This window comes from Rhineura floridana, chromosome 3, assembly GCF_030035675.1.
Source record: "Rhineura floridana isolate rRhiFlo1 chromosome 3, rRhiFlo1.hap2, whole genome shotgun sequence".
NCBI lineage: Eukaryota > Metazoa > Chordata > Lepidosauria > Squamata > Rhineuridae > Rhineura > Rhineura floridana.
In genome coordinates, this window is record NC_084482.1 from 54,579,315 (window position 1) to 54,599,798 (window position 20,484).

Consider the following 20,484-nt stretch of genomic DNA (forward strand, 5'->3'; position numbering starts at 1 on the left):
GATGATGTTGTGTCAAAGCAAATGTTTTTGCTCACTTTCCAGTGCTCACTTTCCCATTACTTTCCTTATTGCAAAAAGTCTGATTTTTTCACAATATCTCCCAATCAACTATTATTGTACAACCTGAAATTGTCAGTATGTGATTGAATTCCACATGGAAAAAACTGCAACAATCTGGAAGCACCCTTTAATAATAAACCCTGTAAGGTAGACCTGTGTGGTTATCCTTGTACAGTATTGAAGATGAGGGTTGAGGAATGGCTATCGGAAGCCACCTAAGGAGCTCACGGCTGAGGTGAGGGTTGACCCGTGGGCTTCTTGGCTAATAGCTTACAAATATAACTACCGGATCCAATCAGCTTTGGATAGTTTTGTTTGTACTTTAACCTCCTTGTTGAATGTTTTGTAGAACTCCATAATATTTGCTGCTGTGCTGTCCCTGCCCACTTGCAGCATCAATTCTCACCCTATTTCAGAATGGTGCATGTGTAATAAACTGGGGACTTTTAGCTGTTTCCTTGAAAACAGGAAAGCCTAAGGAGACTTGAAACCAGCTGTCTCATGTTTTGATTTTGTGACTGGCTGATTCCTCTTGGGTTCCCAGATGTTGCTCAACTGCAACTCCCATCAGCCCCAGCCAGCATGGCCAATGGTCAGGAATTATGGGAACTGTAGTCCAGCAACATCTGTGGCCCAAAGGTTGGACAAGGCTGCAACCAAAGATATTAAAATTCATACTATTGGGGTTTCAGCAACCAGAAAGCTAACATTTTTGTGAAGGATTGGGAGAAGCATCTTATCTCAGCTCTGGAGCCACTTTTTCACATGTTACAGCAGGGATGGGAAATTGTTTTTCTGTTGACAGCTTCATTCCTTTGAATGTAATCTGTTGGGGGCCACTTGCCTGGGGGTGGGTGGGGCCAGAGTCAAAGTAGGCAGAGTTTGCAACATTGCAGAATTGCACAGCTCTCTCCCTCTTGCTCCCTCTCTCCTCTATGTCCAAACACATGATGTGGAAGAGGAAGCAATCTCAAAGAGAGCAAGAGTAGGCCCATAACATCTGAAGGGCCTCATAAAATTAGGCAAGAGATCACAATAGAATATCCTCAGTGGTGGCTCTGCAATTATAGAATGCAATTTCTGTAGGGCTGGAGTCCTTAAAGGCACCACAACACCCTTGGACACATCCCATTGGTGCCCACAAAGGTCACCTACCCATCTCAATTTTCTTTCTTAAATTGAGGGGGGGTGTTGTTGGTGTGTGTGTGTTTTGCTTTGTTGTTGTTTTGTTGGAGCAGTTACCCATTTTTTGAGGGGGCAGCCTGATTTTTATTTTGGCATCTTTGTGTGTGTGTGTGTGTGTGTGTGTGTGTGTGTGTGTGTGTGTGTGTGTGTGTGTGTGTGTGTGTGTGTGTGTGTGTGTGTGTGTGTGTGTGTGTGTGTGTGTGTGTGTGTGTGTGTGTGTGTGTGTGAGAGAGAGAGAGAGAGAGAGAGAGAGAGAGAGAGAGAGAGAGAGAGAGAGAGAGAGAGAGAGAGAGAGTATTTTGCCTGTATTTTAGTAGTGGGTTCTGAGCATCACCAATTTTTCTTCTGTGAAATGGGTACCCAACACAATTTCTTAGATTTCCAAATGCGCCCCTGGGCCCCAAAGGATTGAGGACCCCCCTGGAGATATTTGGCAGGCCCCAATCTCTTGCATATTTTCTCATAAGCTTTTGATAGGAGAGTATTAATCAGAGTAGTTGACTGGGGGTATGGCTAAGTTATTGTTTTTATGAAGGTGATTTTAATGTTATTGTTTATCGTTTTTACTATGTGTTTTAAAAGGTTTTATGAAATGGATTTGTATTTCTAAACATTGCTAGCCACTTTTTGGAAAATTTCCTCAAAAAGCAAAGTACAAATCCCACAAACAAACAAATGTGGGCCCTGGGGCATAGGTTGACCACCACATCATTACAGTGATAGGTACCCCATAATTTACCAGAGTGGTAGGGATGAGAAGCATGACTACACTTTTGCTCTATTATAAATGGGTAGTTGAGAATTATGGTGATAATTATTATACTATTACTTTTATTTTATTATTTCAGTGATTCTTCAACCACCCGGTAGGATTAGTCGGTATTGCTATGGTCCCTGTATAGCAGATGGGAGGGTCTGAGGCTGAGAGAATAACAGTTTGCCCAATGTCACTTAATGAATTTGTGGCAGAGGCGAGATTTGTACTAGAGCAAGGGTAGCTAACCTGGTGCCCTCTAGATGTTGTTGGACAACTCCCACTAGCTGCTGCCAGCAGGGCCAGTGGTCAGGGATGATGGGAATTGTAGTCCCAACCACATGTGGCAGACACTACATTGGCAGCCCCTGTATTAGAGACCACTTCTCAGTTTCCAGTCCATACTCTGATGCCACAAAATTAGACAAGGTAGTTCTGTATCTCTCTTTCCTCCTCCCTCTCTCCCTAATTCCCAATTGTGAAAAATGCCTGAGACAACACCCTTGCTCTCTGAATTTCCCCACTCCAACTCTGATTCATTAGCAGATCCTTGCAGGGTGTGTGTGGAGAAATTCACTGTAAGAAATTGTCATATCACATGCTTTATATTGCCAGGCCTTCTCAGTGGAGGACTCATGGATGCTGTTTTTGGTGGTACCATCACATTTGCCATAATGTGTAGTTCAAATCTTCACTACAATTACCCCAAGGTAAACAGTTTGAAAATACAGTGTGTGCAGAAGTCACTGGCAAGCTTGGCATTTGCAAGAGAGAGGCAACATATTTGTAAAAGGTGGGAGTATTTGAACCCTTGCTCATAATTGTATCAGAAGTCCTTGGGACAGTCACATCACAACCCCAACCATGACTGGACAAATATGAACAATATAGGCCCTTGGGAGGTTACCTATAGAGCAAAGTACCTGAAAGAAGCTAAGGGGTTCAGGTCTGTAGCAAAGCTCAACTAGTTTGCTCATTTAACATGAGCTTCCCACCTGGGCTTTTGAGTGGCACAATCCAAGGTTGTTAACCAAAATGACAGTGCAGCCTGATGCTAATCAGGTGTATGTGATTCCCCAGTGTGTTAATTGCAGATGGGTTGTGTGTGTTCCTGTTGGACAAAATTATTTATCACTGTGCCATGTTCTTGCTGGAGTTATTCTTGCCCCCAAGTCCCTCAGTGCACTGACAAGCCTCTGCCCAAGGCCAGGGGAGGGAGAAAGGGAGGAGAGGCATGCATGTGCCACGGAGTGTCAGGCTTTGGAATCACTGGGCCACTCATCACTGAAAAGACAGGGCCTTGGCTTGTAAGCACCCAGCTGTCAGAAATGAGACTGATAGCTGTACGCCCTGTCTCCCATACAGAACACCAGCTTCCTTCTGACACTAGCTGATTGAAGGGGTTAATGTCAGCCCCTGATCTGTAATTCAGGATAGGCAAGAATAGCTATTCCCTGTGCTGAACTCTGGAGAATTGCACACTGGAGTATAATCCCATAATGTAAAACAGCAGCTGTGCCATAAACCAATCAAATCACTGTATGAATTAACCAAGAAGCAAATCAAAGGCCACACAGCAGAGCACTTGGTTTGATGATCATATTCCCCAAAGGATAAGGTCTCTCTCCCTTTGAATGCTATGAAGCAAGGAGCAGGATTTAACAGGTGCAGGTTTCCCATCACCATCATGCTATGCTGGGAGAAGCTGTGCCAAGGGAACATGTGAGCTCTTAAAAGGCTAGGAGAGCCTGTCCCTTTCAGGATATCACTCTCCTGATTCAGCTGCATGTTGCTTGTGAGCTGCATGTGTGCCCCAAGCATACAGATGGATCCCTTCTACATGCATATAAGAGGTAGGCTGGGGGACCCTCATTCCTTCTGGACCCAGCAGGAGCAGCAGAAACACAATGTACTTGAGCTGGACAGCGGGCATGCTATTGGGCAAACCAACTGGGAATCCCATCCCAGTCACTTAAGACATTTTGTCCCATATCTGGGACTGATCACTTGTTTGCTCTGTCCCTTCCTGGTGGATAGAAGAATAATGTGGCATGATGCCCAGATATTAATCTGGTGTTCTAGGGACCCTGTAGTCATACAAGGCCCCAGTGCTCAGCTTGCTCACTCTCAGGGTAGATTTCACTAGATGTTACAAGACAGATGGAATTGGTGCCATGCCATTTCTTTTTCTCCTTTCTTCCTGTGGTAGCATCTCCTATGGCAAAACGCATGTTATGAAATTCTTGTGCTATGCATTTTCTGGTTGCCAACAGCCAATGATGTGAGGTGAGGAAATGCCCAGAGCACTGTCGCATCACACAATGTGCTATACTACCCATGACCAGTAACAGAATGGACATGATGCATTTTGTAGCATCTAGTCCTGCTCTCAGAACATCAGAAGAGGTTGAAAACTGTTCTTCCCTGACTCTTCTCTGTTCTTTGATTCAGAGCTTTTCTAGTGCCTCTGTCTCTCCAGAAAATAAAAGAAATAAAAGGTTAAATCCATTGCAGAGAATGGTGGGCAATCATGTGAGTTCTCCTTTAAAATTTACTGGGTGTGTTATCATAAAAAAAACTGCCAAAGAAGGGACATTGGGCTCCAGCAGACAGGGAATGCTTTGCCAAGAAGATGAATGTTAATAAGGCAACCCGACGATGCAGTATCCGCTTTCTGATTTGGAGGTGTGTTTGGGGCATGAAGATACCAACAGCAGAGGGCATCATGACATAAGAGGCCACCTGAGTTCTAATGTACACACTTTGCTAGCACTGCTGGGATTCTATATCCAGGATGGGGTAAATTCAATGAATGAGCATAATATGCTCTCAGTGGATTCTTTCCTCTTCCTCTTGGGAAAACAGTCATTCTTGGTTAGCACCCAAACTGTCCTCGTGTGGCAGAATCCTCCCATGAGAAAAAGTTTGGAGTCAGCAGACTCTTGCAGTAGTCCAAGTACTTGGCATGGACAAAAGACTGAACACAGGAGAGCTGTGGCTTTGATGCCCAAGTAAGTCCCATTTCCGCCATCAGCAGCAGCCCCAATGCAGCCTAGTAGAGATGTGCTCTACAACAACACCCTACTGTCTTGGAAACCCTCTCTACAAATGGGAGCCTGGCACCCATAAGATTAGCAAGAGTATACAGGATAAGATCTGGGGGGGGGAGTGCTTAGCCAGCAAGCTTCCTCTCACAGCTGACACAATTGAGTGTCTGGTTTTGGTTGGGCCTGAAGGCCTCCCGCCCCCCCATAACCTTGGAGTTGGGAGAACTGGATCTGGGCACTTCCTTGTCAGCCTGGAGGCTGAATGCCCTTTTAGATAGCGGCTGTCTTTGTTACCAGCTGCCCTTGTCCTCCTTAATCATGTCAAGGCATGCTTAAAGTAACAAAGCAAGGGCCAGAGAGCAGCAAGAATGCCTGGAGGCTCAGCACAACAAGGGAGAAAGCTGGCACCTCACAGGTTAATTACATGAGCGGCCAGTTCCCTTATTGACAGGGTAGCTTGGAAAATGCTGAGGCAGGACATACACTGCAGAGTGTCAGAGCGGCAGGAGCCTCCGCTCCCAGCTGCCTGCCTGCCTGCCTCTCTTTCTTTCTCTCGCTCACACGCACATACATGCATCCCCATAGCATAGTCCCTCCACCCCCACCCATCCCATCCACAGCAAACCTGTCAACTTAGCCCGCTTGTCTGCTAGCTGAGGCGCCTTTTCTGTGACTGGAGCCACACATCCAGCCAGCAACCCTATGCTGCCAGCCAGCCAGCCAGCCAACTCTACTCCAGCTCTGCGGGAAGAACAGGTCTGGGCTCTGAGCTGGCTTTGCTTCTCTTCCATTTCCTTCCAAGGGACTATGTGTGTTTGTGGTTAACAACCTCTTGTTGTCAGGGCCTTGCTCCCTCACCTCTACTGCCCACCTGGGAGCCCCCCATCCGGTCTGCAATTCCTGCACCAAGCTGGCACATCAGTTGCCCATGGCAGCTCCGAGGCACGCAACGGCCTGCAGCTATTGTCAACGGGGCTGTGCCTGTGAAAGGGGGAACCCCAGTTGGCATCACAGGACAGAGAGAGCCAGGGGCGGGGGAGACATCCAGAGGCCGGGGCTGGATCACCTCTCTGTGGACTTCCTGGCTGCCGGCATGATGATGTATTTCTGGGTAGGTCCCCTGCTTTGGATCTCTGTTGGGTGAATCTAGGTTGGTTCATTTGTATGTTGTTGCTAGTTTCCAGAGTTTTGCTGACTATTTTGAAGGTGGGTGTTGTCAAGCAAGGGATTTTGCTACTTTCTCATTGGCTGGTGAGGATGAGGCTTCGCATTTAATTTCCTATCCTTCCCCCACACACACACAAAAATCTGGAAATGCCGATTTCAGTGTTCAGCACTGTACTCCATACTGAATGTCCTGCAATATTTTTTGTTAATCTGTCCAACAGATATTTCTCTAGATGTTGTTGTTAGAGGAGTGAATTCTCTGGTGTCATGCTAATAGGCTCTTAAGTGCCCAGGGCCAAACTGTAGGTGTGTGGCTCTGCAGGCTTCTCTGGCACCTTGTCTCTTCACTCTTTTCTCTTTGGACTTATAGCTGATAGCAGGTGAAGCAGTCACTCTCTGTCAGCCTGAAGACAGCCAACTCTAGTCGTATACAGTACTTGGAAGTGGAATATGCTGGAATTACAGGTGAACCATCACCTGCTATCTTGGGGGTACATACGTGAGTGGAGGTTGGGACAGTTTACAGGATCTTTTAGCACCTCCATCACTTCCTTTTCGTTCATTATCAGCATGTCTGATAATAGTCTGCACAGAATGAATCTGAGGTCCTTAATTCAGCATGTGTATTCTGTTCCAACCAAAACGTCATGCGTCTCTGGCTTTGTCTTCTGCACCATTGCCCTCATGCAAAAGCGGTATATGTGCAGTGAGTCTGTCTGTCTCTCTCTCTCTCTCTCTGCAAGAAAGGCACTGAGCCGTTGGTTTACATGTGGAATGGGTCTCCGTGAGCCTTGGTACTTTAAGCCTTCAGCATTCACATTTTACATCTACAGCATACTCATGAACACGTAGCCAGGTGAAGAAAGAAGCAGTTATGATATCCAAGAATACACTTCAATCTTGACTGTATGTTATGAGGGTGAATGAGGGCCTTGCTTGGAATGGAGTCTTGCCCCTCCTTTCTTCCTAAAATGGATAGATTGAAGATGGATGAAGGTGAACCTTAGTGCCTCAGTGGCAGGTGTTAATTTTGGATTATCTTAACATTTCCTAAGAAAGCCAATGTCTTCCTCCAAGAGCTTTGCTGGAGGTGTTTCGTTCTCCATGCTTGGCAGCTTCAAATTCTTACAGCAATCCTGAGCGGCTGTACTTTGGAAGGAAGCTACTGCTCCCTTCTCTTCTCCCAACTTACTGCCCAGGCAAACTAGAGTGTCTGATTCGGCATTTTCTTGGTTCAGCTTAGCCCCAGATAATGCTTGGCTCATGCCTGTCTACAGGCAAAAATGCCGCAGAGGCAAAAGTGATTGGGGTGGAGTGAGCCACGCAGAAGCCTGGGAGTACTGATAGTCACAAGGGTTCTGCTGCAGGCCTGGCCACGAGAACGCCATCTGAGCAAACATTTTCTGGCACTGGCAAATCTATCAACAATCACAGAAATGTGGCACTTCTTTGCTTGGGAAGCAGCTTGCCGCAAATGGAGCTGAGGCACCGAAGAGTAGGAATTCTGAGCAACTCCCTGTTCAGAAAGAAGCTTTGCCAGTGCCACTCCAATTTGCTAGTAGTGGAAAGGCCTGGATAGCTTTGCTTTCCCATCTTCCCACTGAATGCAGTGTGTGTACTCCAGACATTCTGTTTGTGAAGGAGCTGGCAATCACTGGAGTGTGCGACAGATGCAGGAGTCACCCAGCTCTGTATGTAGCCAGGCCAAAGGGGAGGCTTCTGGTGCAAGCACTGCCTCAGCACTTGCATGGAATAGTCCCAGTTGGACTTGCAATTCTCAAGAGCCAACACTCTCCTTTGTGCTGGCAATACTGAAACATCTTCCCCCTGTGTGCCATAGCAGGTGTGATTAATATATGTTTGCGTGGGGAGGAGGGATAGGCATCATCAGCTAAAGCTGACTCTTGATCTGGAGAAAACAGCGGAATGTTTGTAAGGTAGAGTTATTGTCCAGAACAGATCAAAGATATCAGTAAGCTTTGCACCTATCAATGCCCAGTTTTTGGGATGCATACATAGCAGCAACAGTTAGAAGCCAAACTAGTTATAATGCTGAATGTATAGCTACCAACTGCCTCTGGGGTTTTTCTTTGTTAATTACAGGTGTAGGGGATGGGGCTGATTGTCACCGGGATCACGGTACTCATGAAAGGGAGGTTTAAACTTTCTGTCCCAGCTGTGTTCCTGACAAAAATCTCCCCACTACCATCACCCGTGCATTACAATTAGTGTTAAGAACAAAGGTTCCTATTTTTGGCATCTCTGGGGGAGGGGATCTTCATCTGGAGGGCAGCTGGGAAGGGAATGGTTAAATCGACCTTCCCTGCATGCTGTGGTCCTGGTGAAAATTGGAGAACCTTGTGCCCATAATTATATAAAGAAAAACCCCAGACATAGATGCTAGTTTAGCATAACATGTAGCTTGGACCTAAGAACCAGTGTGAAACCCTTTCATATTTCTTGCAGTAACTTTGCTGCCATTGCCCCCCCCCACCATTGTAATACTGCAGTCCTCTGTCCTTGCAGATATCACAAATCTAGGAACTGAACCTTGTGAGCCTGAGCCAGGACACAACCAGAAGTAGGGCCACAGGGTACTTCCAGAAGACCTGTGTATTAAACATTCACTCTTGTTTATTTGCAGGGAGCTAAGATACTTTGCTTCAAAGCTACGGTTATTCCACACTTTCCAGTGTGTTTTCCATCACTTTTCAAACTGCAAAAAGTCTGATCTTTTGGGGAAGTGGGTTTGTTGCGCAAGACCTCCCAATGTACTATAAATGTGAGACCTGAATTGCCACCCCAAAACAGTGATAGTCTGAAAACGCCCACAGTCAAAGCAGTAGGGTTAGGTCTTGAGCAAGCAGCGAGAAGTATTTTAAGTCTTTGTTTCAATTGCCTTCCAGCTATTTTTAGTCTTAATGAGAATTAATGGAAAATTCTAAACATGGATATCAGTTTAGAGGAATCAACGTATACACCTGAAAAGTATCTAAAGGAGGGATGGGTTTTTGCTAGATCAAGTGGTAACTGGCAATGACTGGCCAGGACAGAGATTTGAGGTTGTGGTGGATCGCTCAGTGAAAATGTTGACCCAGTGAGCAGCTGATTAAAAAAAAGGGATCGGTAAGATTACTAAATTCATGGTGGATAAGGCTATCAATGGATACTAGGCATGATGACTGTGCGGAACCTTCAGTCTTAGAGGCCATATAAATGTGAATACCAGTCTGCTGGGGAACAGTGGGAAAGTGCTCTTCTGCTCAGTTCCAACTTCTGAGCAACCCACAGGCATCTTGTTACCCACTGTGAGAACAGAATGCTGGACTAGATGGGTCTTTAGTCTGATCCAGCAGGCTTTCCTTATATTCTGGAGGTATAATTCCTGATTACCTGCCTTGAATGGAATAAAACTGATTTTCTGATTCATTTTAAATGGTACTTTTAGAACCAAACTAGGAAAGGCTATAATATGCTCACCCTTTGCTATAGGAATCCTTGCTTGCTGACATCCAGGCTATGTTTAAAGAAGCTTTCATCAATCTAGTGCGCTTCTGATATTTTGGACTACAATTCTCATCAGCTGCAGAAAGTAGCTGTGCTGGCTGAGGCTGATGGAAGTTGTAGTTCAAAACATCAGAAGGGCACCAGCTTGACAAAGTCTCCGTTAAAGGAGGCTGGAAAGGGCAATCCCTGCTAGGCTGGGTGAGAGCATATAATGAATAGAAGTAGTCTGTGTGCTTTTGAGAACTGGGTGCTTGCATCTGCCAGAGTTTTTTTTAAAGAAAAGAAAACTGCCAGCCAATTCACACCAAAATTTCCTTACCTCATACAAACAGTCCTGGACTTTTTCCCTGTACATGAGCTTGTGTAGACAAAACCTAATATGTGATCCAGGCAAATACAAATACACCTGACAGCCGTTTCCACCATCACAGCAGCTGGAACAGCCGCAGGAATGATCTTTGTCCACATAAATGTGTATTGGGTAGGCCAGAAATAAGTTATGTGAGCTAGATCTGTGTGGCTCCTCATGCCACTTTTGTGTGTGTAGAGCATGCATGCACTTTTCAGTTGAGCTATAACTTTTTGATCAGTGATGAAAATGAGAGGCAGAAAGATCTCTCTCTCTCTCTCTACAAAGGATTGCAAGATGCCTCTCAGGGCTGGTTTTCACTTTGCATTTTATACTCATGTATGCTTGCACAGAATTAAGTACACGTCTAAAGCTCAAAAGTGGGAGCCAGGAGAGATCTATCTGCTGCTTCTGAACTTTTTCAGGAAACACATACCTGATTGTCCATTTTTTTACACTATATATTTTGCATATAAACTGTACTTGGTTATGAACAAAAAATTAACCAAGAATTGGTCTCCATTTAGTTTGAAACTTCATTGGCAATGTGAATTCATGAAAATATTTTATTTACACATGCAGGTGGACTACAACAGGCTCTGGGCTCATGTGCTTGAGACTGAAATATTTCCCTCCGGGAATTTAGAAGTGAAACTGAGCTATGGGTAGGGATTAAGGTCCTCCCAGCTAGCTGAATGGAGTTGGACAGTGTGGTTCAAAAAGCTGCATGAGTAATTACAATGACATATAGGATACTTAGGATCAGAACTCAGAAGGTCCTTCTCCCCCTGTGCTCTCCCCTAACAAGCCATGGACCAGAGGAACAAGCAGGGGTGTTGCTAGATACTTGGAGAACTCCAGGTACAGGCCCATGACACAAAATTGTGTAATTGTATAAAGAACCTCTGTGCAAATTATGGTCACTTCCAGAAGAAGTGTTTATTGAGCATCCTTCCTGATTTGTTTGCAGGGAGATTAGACAACATTGGCTATTTACTGAGCATTCATAATACAACATTACATCAAATCAAGTGTTATCCCACACTTTCTGGTGCATTTTTCCATCCCTTTCCTTACTGCAAAAAAGTCCAACTTTGCACAAGAGTACCAAATTCATGTTAATTGCTCAACCTGAAATTGATGATGTGAAATTGATCCCACCCAAAAACAATGACAGCCTGGAAGTGCCTTAAGGTGGTGGATGACTGGGTTGTCACTGGCATTGCACTTTGCAGTGCACCTAGCCCCCCCCTCTCTCTCACACACACACACACACCTATGCACACACAGAGATATTTGTATCTATTCTCAGGAGGTCTGGGCCCCCACCCAAATGACTTAGGGCTTGACTCCCAGACTGGCTTTCTTAGGAAATGTTAAGATAATCTAAACACATCGGCCTCCAATGTTGAGACAGGGTCCCAGCTGCTCCCTTTCCTCCTGTGGCGGAGAGAGCGCTGTTGGAGCCTGTGGAGGGCTCTAAGCCACAGCCTGGGGTGGCTCAACTGATTCAGGTCTGGCTTTGTTTCCCAGGATACAGTGATACCTCCGAAGAAGGGAGGAGATGCACTCACCTAGATGTAGTGCCCACCTACAGGCTAAACATTCCCACAGGAATAGAGATTTTCGTGAGTAAGGGGTGTGTGATGTTCTTGCTTGTAGGGTAAATATGGTAAGTGCTGTTTATATAGAAGACATATGGTAAGTGGAGTGAAAGAGGAGGGGGGAGTACATGAGCAGTAGAATGCTGGATGATTGGCTGAGCGTTTGAATGGCTGGGAGTATAAATGGAAGAATGACAGTTGAATCGGGGTGGATGTTAGTAGGGTGGAGAAGAAGGTGTTTGGTGGTGGATGTTGGGAGTGTGGAGAAAGAGGTGTTTGAGGGTGGAGGTCAGGAGTGTGGAGAAAGAGGGAGTTGGAGTTCTGATTAATAATAAGTCAAGTACAAAACAGGAATAGATGAAACCATACGCTTGTGAAACATTCTAAAACTAATCTTGTTATTTCTGATATTTAATAAATACTTATTTGGTTTACCAAAGGCCTGATCCTTGGCTGGGGGATATACATACCAGAAGGGAGGGCAAGGTAATTACCAAGGCTGAACAGAAACAGTATCTAATGGTGGCAGCGGTGAAGGGAGGAATAATAACAATTCAAGTATCCAGAGCAACCCAAAGTTGTATGCGTTATCTATAAAGATACAAGGGGGTTGGGAACAGCATAAGCACGCAGTCACAAAAGTAACCAGCTAGAGAGAGACTCAGGCAAAGTCTCTGGGAGTATTGGATATAGGACGTGACTGGTGGTGCTGCCTAGCAGGGGGATCTAGTGAGATCTGTGCTAGAGCGGAGTGAGAAACCATATAAAGGACGGTCCTGACTGGTGGTATCCCTGGTGGTGCCTAGTGAAAGGCAGTAGCCACAAGCAGGTGGGAACCTGACAGGGAGAACCAGGGAAGGACGTCACAGGGTGCTCCCCACTTTGGCTGTAAAACTTGGCAGGTGATCATGGGAACTTGTCGTAAGAATTTCTCTACTCCCATGTAGTCTTGAGTTTATTGTCACTGATCTTGGGCTCGTGAACCTTAGCCCTTGCTCCTAGACTGGCCTCATCCGCACCAACCCTCTGCCTTGTAAGACCTCTGGAATTGGACTAGCTCTTTTCCTGTTGATGAGTCTGTACTATTGTTCTGTTTAACCAATATATTTTCATAACTTACAAGTATAAAATACAAAATACAATTTAAATAACATCCCAGAACAATATAAAGATCAAATAAGGAACAGGTTTGAGGCTTTAAACTTAGTTGACAGAGAACCAGAAGAACTATGGAGTGAAGTCAGAGACATTATCAGGGAAGAATGCAAAAAGACCTCTAGTTAAAAAAAGAGAAAGACCTCAATGGATGACTGAAGAAACTCTTAAAATGGTTAAAGAGAGAAGGAAAGCAAAAGCAAAAGGAGATAGAAACACAGTCAGAACCCTAAATGCAACAATACAGCGACTAGTATGTAGGGACAAAGAGAACTATTACAATAGTTATTGTACAGAAATAGAACAGGACAACAAAAAGGGAAGAACAAGAGCCCTATTCCAAAAGATTAGAGAAATGAAAGGGAAATTTAAACCAAGAGTATGGATGCTGAATAATCAACAGGGAACACACTGATTGACCAAGATAAAATAAAAGGAAGATGGAAGCAATACACTGAAGAACTCTACAAAAGAGATGCAAGGATGACAGATTCATTCACGGGGGAACCATATGATGAATAACCAGAAATTTTAGAAGGTAAGGTGAAAGCTGCTCTTAAAATACTTGGAAGAAACAAATCACCAGGAACAGACGGCATACCTATAGAGTTGCCACAAGGTACTGAGAATGAATCTCCAAATTTTGACAAAAAATTGTCAACAAATATAGAAGACTAAACAATGGCCTACAGACTAAAAGCATTCGATATACATCCCAATTCCAAATAAAGGGGATCCCAGGGAATTGAACTGTTGCCTTAATATCCCATGCAAGTAAAGTAATGCTCAAGATTCTACAACAAAGGCTCTTACCATATAATGAACGAGAAGTGCCAGATATCTAAGCTGGATTTAGAAAGGGAAGAGGCATCAGAGATCATATCGCAAACATACGTTGGATAATGGAATGGACCAAGGAATTTCAGAAGAAAATCACCCTGTGCTTTATAGATTACAGCAAAGCCTTTGACTGTGTAGATCATGAAAAACTATGGAATGCTTTAAAAGAAATGTGGGTGCTACAGCCTCTGATTGTCCTGATGTGCAACCAACACTCTGGACAAGACGCTACTGTAAGGACAGAATATGGGGAAACCGATTGGTTCCCAATTGGAAAGGTTGTGAGATGGGGAGTATTTTATCACCCTATTTGTTTAAACAATATGCAGAAGATACCATACAGAAAGCGGGATTGGACCAAGATGGAGGTGTGAAAATTGGAAAGAGAGAAATATCAATAATTTAAGATATGCAGACGATACCATACTACTAGCAGAAACCAGTAATGATTTGAAACGAGTGCTGTTGAAAGTTAAAGAGGAAAGCACAAAAGCAGGACTACAGCTGAATGTCAAGAAGACTAAAGTAATGACAACAGAAGATTTATGTAACTACTAGAAAAGACAATAATGCTGGGAAAAACAGAAGGGAGTAGAAAAAGAGGAAGGCCAAACAAGAGAAGGGAAGTTACAGACCTGAACTATCAAGATCTGAACAGGGTGGTTTATAACGGATGCTACTGGAGTTTGCTGATTCATAGAGTCGCCATAACTCAAAATCGACTTGAAGGCACATAACAACAACAACAAGTAAGAGAATCTGCTGTCATGTTTTGGACAGGAGCCTGGACAGCTTGTTCAGGCTCTCAGAAACTGATTCAGTGAAGGCCAAGGGCTAGGACTGTGGTGTGGCTAACTTGTAATATTTTCTCCAAGTGGTATAGATCTTATTGTAGCTGGTTTATCTGTGCAAATAACTCTAAGTGCCCTACATAAAGAGGAGGGGGCTGATAGTAGGTCTCTTCTCTTTCATAATGAAACAACCATGAAAAAAGGAAGCTCTTATTCATGACCCCCCCCCACTTCTCACACAAGTAGGCCACTCCCATGAGCAATTATTTGCTTGGGTAAGCCTGTTGAATGAGCACCTGCACCACAAGCTCTGCTTCCAAACTGCTGATGGAAGTACACCAGTGCGGCTGTCGTTCTGCAGCTGTTGCTATCTGTGGTCATCATTGGCTATAGTGTAGAGGATATTCTGCAGCAAATAACTAAAATAACCCTTTTACAGGCATAACAGCTGGGATATGAACATCTCCAAATGTAAGCCATTTGTTGCTATGGTAAGCCAATAAAGTATATGAAGACGAGTAGAAAGGACTTGCTTAGAAATGAGCAGAAGGATGCAGGAGGTGAGGTGCAACAAGTGGTGGTACCTGCGTCACCTGCCCTCTTTTATTGTTGTCCTACCTCTCAAATCAAAACTCCTTGGAATAATGTAGTGCTAGGTGACAGTGCATGGAAGGGTGCCATCAGGGCAGAACTTTGGGGCAGAAGCCCAGGGCCCACTCAGCAGAAGGAGCAGGAGGGCCCCAAAATTCAGCAGGGCTGGCTTATTCCATTTTGAAGAAAGTAGCGTAATACAAATTACCGTCTAAGAAGGTCCCCCAAAAGACCTTTAAGTTCATAGACTAAAATTACCTAACTGCACCACTGTGTATATCTCGTTCTCTCATTGCAGTGCATAATTTTGCACATGCGCAATGCAGAACCAGTCTCTAGCCCACAAACAATGTAGCCTATTTCCTCCACGATTAGCCCTCTGCCAGTAGGCACAGTGCCCCCTATCTCTTGCCATTCCTACATTGCCACAGACCTTGTTTTGTGCCCAATTTTCTACTGAACTGTTTCTTGAAGCTTACTTCTTATTTAGGAGCATGTCCAGTTCCTGCAGTACATATGAACAGACGATACGTACTCTGAGGTGGTTCAACTTATGTTTGTCCCCACTTAGCCAAGGTTCTGACCTTGGACTCCCACTGCTGGAGCAGTTAAAGCTATGTACTCTGCATTGCCAGCTTTATGCCTCTAATGCAGAGCTATGATTGGGGGAAGGATTTTAGGGGGATACTTCCTGAGGTCTTAGTTGTGAACTACAGTGTTCAGCATGGTGCTGTGTGGGTCTGCCCTGACAGCCAGTTGCAGGGCCACATTAAGACATGCTGGGGGTCTAAGCTATGTCAGATTTAAAAGGCTCCATAGCATTACCAAAATATTTGTGCTGTTCTAACAGAAAGGACAATGAAAATAGAAATAAAAAAGTTTTGTGTTTGCATATATATTAGTACATAAGCGAGGGTGCAACTAAAAACTTACAATAGACCTAAGACATATATAATGTAATAACTCTGTTTGTTAACCAGTTATGTAAAACTTGAAATTTAGTTTAAAAAAATTGTATTTAGAGGCTATTCATAATCTGAGGCCCTAAATATTAATTTATTTAGTTTTGTATTAACCAGCACTGGCCAGTCACTGAATTTGGATGGCTGTTCCTAGATTCCTGAGAACCTGATTTTTGAAATACAGCTTGCAATCAGACAGCAGTACTTTAAGATGGACTTAAGTATATACTATCTTTATGTTATAATTAATGTAACATAACATATGTTATATTACCACAAAGATACCACTAATAGTTAGTTCCATATCAGGGCCCTTTTGCTCTGCAAAGACATTGCATTTCCATAATCAACTGGAAGTGGCATTAAAATGGTTCCACTTAATACAGCACTACATTGTCCAGCAATGTCTGTTCCTGTAAGCAGCTAAACAGAAAGAAATTGGAGGCAGAAGCCACAGGAAGAGAGTTTTTAATTAAAAGTACAGAAGACCAAAAAAGCCTCAGTCATGCTTTGCCAGTCCAGATTGCAGTTGTATTTTAACACTTAAAATCAGACTTGAAAAAAATTACGAAGACAGCACAGAAAACACTGGAATGCAATGGATTAGCAGCAAGATAATCTGGATTCTTTGTAAAGATGGTAACTCCGGGCTAAAAGGCTAGTGTTGAAGTAAGCATTGTTTCTTTACATGCCATGCTGGTGTACTGTAGCACTGTTCCGAAGTAGGAGCATTCCACATGCTCTTCTTCTGCAGTGGTGAACTGGATAAATAATGACACTCTATATTTCTTTGTTGCAGATTATGAAAGTGTTGCTTTTGGCTCAGTAGCCCATTGGTTAGGGAATTTTCTCAATAGTGAAGGAAGGCCAGGTCTTCCCGCACTTCCAGGTTTTTCCTCCTCCAATCAGTTCAAATCCTCCAAAAAGTTGTGTGCCCTAGATCTAATGAGAAGCATATACAGAAGAGAAGATATACACATGGGGCAGGTTCTTGGGAAACAGCCCATTTCCTTGGCAGGGATCCTAAAGAAAGACCACAGCACAAGGTACTCTCTTGTTTACCAGCCCTAGTCTTGGGAGCTACAAACACAACATTCACTTCGCATCTTGCATCTCCAGAGCATCAAAAGTGCTTACATTATTTCAGTAATCCTTACAATTCCCCTATAAAAAAAGGTCTTATCCCCATATTCATATGGCCAGGGTGGGGATTGAGAGATAATGGCCCATATAGGTAAGGCACCTTTGTGGCTGAGATGCAGTTTGAGCTAGGATATCCATGGCTCACAACTCAGCCCATCCCCATCTGGTCCCTTTTCTGTTTCCCATCATGTTTAGTTTGTGAAATACTTGGGTTGTCCTCACAGTCACAGACAAAAAAGGGGGATGAGGAAGCACACAATGCTATGACATCACATTGTACATTTCAGGAACTAAATGTTATAGGGAGAAGAGGGAAAACTGGGTGCAGGGTTGCCACTTGCAACAGAAAGCCCGCATTTAGCACCCCATCCGGTCCTGCCCTTAGTCACCACATGACAGTAGCTCTCCATTTATATTGCGAGACTAATTCTAGCCATGCTTAGTCCGATGTCTGATTAATCTCTTTCATTACTGATTGATTTGACTTGGGGATGGGGAGGGGGCCAAATGCATCGGGACTCTCCCCAGGTCACACTTGCTCTCCCTAGCCCATTTCCCTTACCAGCCTTATTTCATACTCTTCTGGAGTGTTTTTGCCTGGCTGAAATGGGTCCTTGAACTCTGGTGACGCCTCTTGGTTGCCTGGATGAAGGACAGAGAGGAGCGCCTGAATGTGTGTAGAAACTAGCCTGCTCTACAAAGGTGAAATTTACATTTGTTGCTTCACCCACTTTTGCCACTGGCACGTGGCCCTCGGAAGGTTGCCTGGATGGCAACGCGGCCCTTGGTCAGAACCCCCCCATTTAACATATCACACAATTCCATTCTTCCACTCCTCCTAAGGCCGCAGTCCTTTACCCAATAATCTGAGAGTAAGCATCACTAAGCTCAACAGGATTCACTGCTGGGTAGCCATTTATAGGATTGCACTGTACGTTAAGTTCCATTTCTTATCTGTCTCAATCGCTAATGAGGATTAGAGTCATAACTTCACTACAGAAAAATTATGAAAGGGTTCAGGATAGGAATCCATCCTTTTACTACTTGGCTAATGAAAGCAAAAAAAAAAAGTGGTTTTTTTAACCACTTTGCTTATAAGTACCACAAAGTGGCTTATGGGATAGCAAGTAAGTAAGTAAAACTTTATTGTATATAGCCAAAGGCCTTAACAATATGTACAAAGTATTGATTAAAAAAAACCCTCCTAAGAGCTCCCATTGAGATAAAACATCCATTAGGGCTAAACACTCGGTCCTTAAAAATGGGAATTTATAATACCGCAAAATTCTTAATAGGTAAGCCTTCAACTTCTTAGCTGCCAGTGCGAACTGGGCTACCGAATATGTAATAAATATATATTTATCTGTTAAAAGTCCCACTACCACTTCATGGGGTATTCGATCAGAAAATATCCAAATAATATGTGACAGGAATTTTTCTCTGGGATCCACATACAAAGGACAGAACAAGAGGTAATGGATTATATCTTCGATCTGATTATGGGATAGTTGGTTAACACACTTTGAGTTATGTATTTTGGATCTGTCTTTCCCTGACTGATGTGGGAGAAGGTGCTGCACAAGTATCCCATTTCATCCCTAAAATACAGGTGAGGAGGAAGAAATGGGAGGAAAAAGTAAGGATGTGCCCTAGGTACTTTGGCTGTGGGCTGGCAGTTTGTAGAATCAAAGGCCAAGCTTCAAAAATGAACAGTATGTGTGTGTTTTTATTACCTACCTTTTCTGAGCTTTCTCTTGTTTTTGGATGGAAGTATCAGATCTGAGGTTTAAGGCCCAAGCAACACCTAGAGTCTCCCAGTATCTGGGTTGGGCCAGAGAGAACCAAAGGGGAGGAAGGAAGCAATAGGCCCTAGTTCCTGGAGGGGAGATCAAAGCACAAGGTGTCTGTTGTGTTACTTTGTAGTTCTCGGACCTTAGAATGGGAAACAGGAGGCCTTCCTCATTCTGGGGTGTATGTGTGTCTACCTTTGGGATTCCTCAAGAAAATGTACTGTTTCCTAATAATCTGCCCCACCTTTACATCCTGTATATTCTTTTCGTTAGATCCAGCACACTCAGCTTTCAGGAGGGATTGAACTGATTGGAGCCCAGGAAGATCTGCCTTTCTTTACTATCATTGGGAAATTCTGTATCCAATGAGCCCCTTGATCCAATGAGGGTCAAAGCGGGGTTTTCACTATCTGCAAGAAAGATCAGAATCTTGCCGGTTACTGTGAGCCATCTAATCTTGGTATCCACACCTTTGACAACTCAAGCAAAGGTAAACTGTGCCTTGTCAGGCACAAATATGCTGCCCCTGCTATCAGTGTCAGTGTTTCACCTTTGACCTGCTACTTGGATGCTATCTTAGGACCTTTCTAGATTATTAGTTTTAGTGAGGGGGCAGGGGAGTGGAGCTGTTGCTCAGTTGTCGGCAATCATCTTGTCTCTTGTCACAGTAGCAGCGTTGTTACTCAGTTATCGTGAGTAACCCAGACAATAGTTTCCTACGGTAGTTCTTCTGTAAGAAGGAAATAACAGTTTCTGATCACCCAAACCATAACCTCCTTTTTGATTGTGAGTTTTGTGTGGACAATGGTTACTGAAGTGATGTCACCATCTGTTAGATTGTTCCTGTGATACCACTAATGGTACAACATCTCCCTGCACACCCATCCTGTTTTATCTATTGTTACTGTTACTGTTGTTTCCTTAGAGGCCAAGCCATCTTCCATTGTACAACTCAAACTCAAAAGTGCTAAAGGGCTTCTCTAGCCCAGTGCAATCCTGTGCATGTCTACTGAGAGATAAACCACATTTAAATTTAATGGGGCTTACTCCCAGATAAGTGTGTATAAGACTGCAGCCAAACATGAGCATTATTGTCTCATACATGTATTCATACTCCTGCAGCAAAGCACCCACCTGCATTTCGCAGATGACTTTCCTTTTTCCTTTTTTGAAAGTTGTGCATCTCCTTTTTGCAATTGCCCCAACTGTCAGACCCCCAAGAAGGATCTTGTTAATTACTCTTCCATGATTTTGCTAGTAGAAGTGAAATCTACAGTATTCCACAAAAAGGCATTCATCTCTCCATCTGTAACTGGTTCTAAAGGCTTGCAGGAAGGTGGTATAGAGAAGGAGAAATGCCTTGTATTTGGGGAGTGGGGAAATGCATGTACAATCATATGAATAAGCCCCGGGTTTATGGAGCCCTGGATTTATTCATTTCCTGTTAATAGGTATTTATCAAAAGCTCTTCTGGCCAAGTCTAAGGGAGTAAAGTCTAAGTGTGTGTGTGAGAGAGAGAGTGATGCATTCTCCTCAGTG

General features: G+C 43.9%; 1 protein-coding gene across 4 annotated transcripts in view; it reads left to right on the forward strand.

Moving 5' to 3' along the window:
- RBFOX3 (RNA binding fox-1 homolog 3) overlaps nucleotides 1–20,484 on the forward strand; it is a 129,258-nt gene that overhangs the window by 27,420 nt on the left and 81,354 nt on the right. The gene's annotated exons all lie outside the window — the stretch shown is intronic.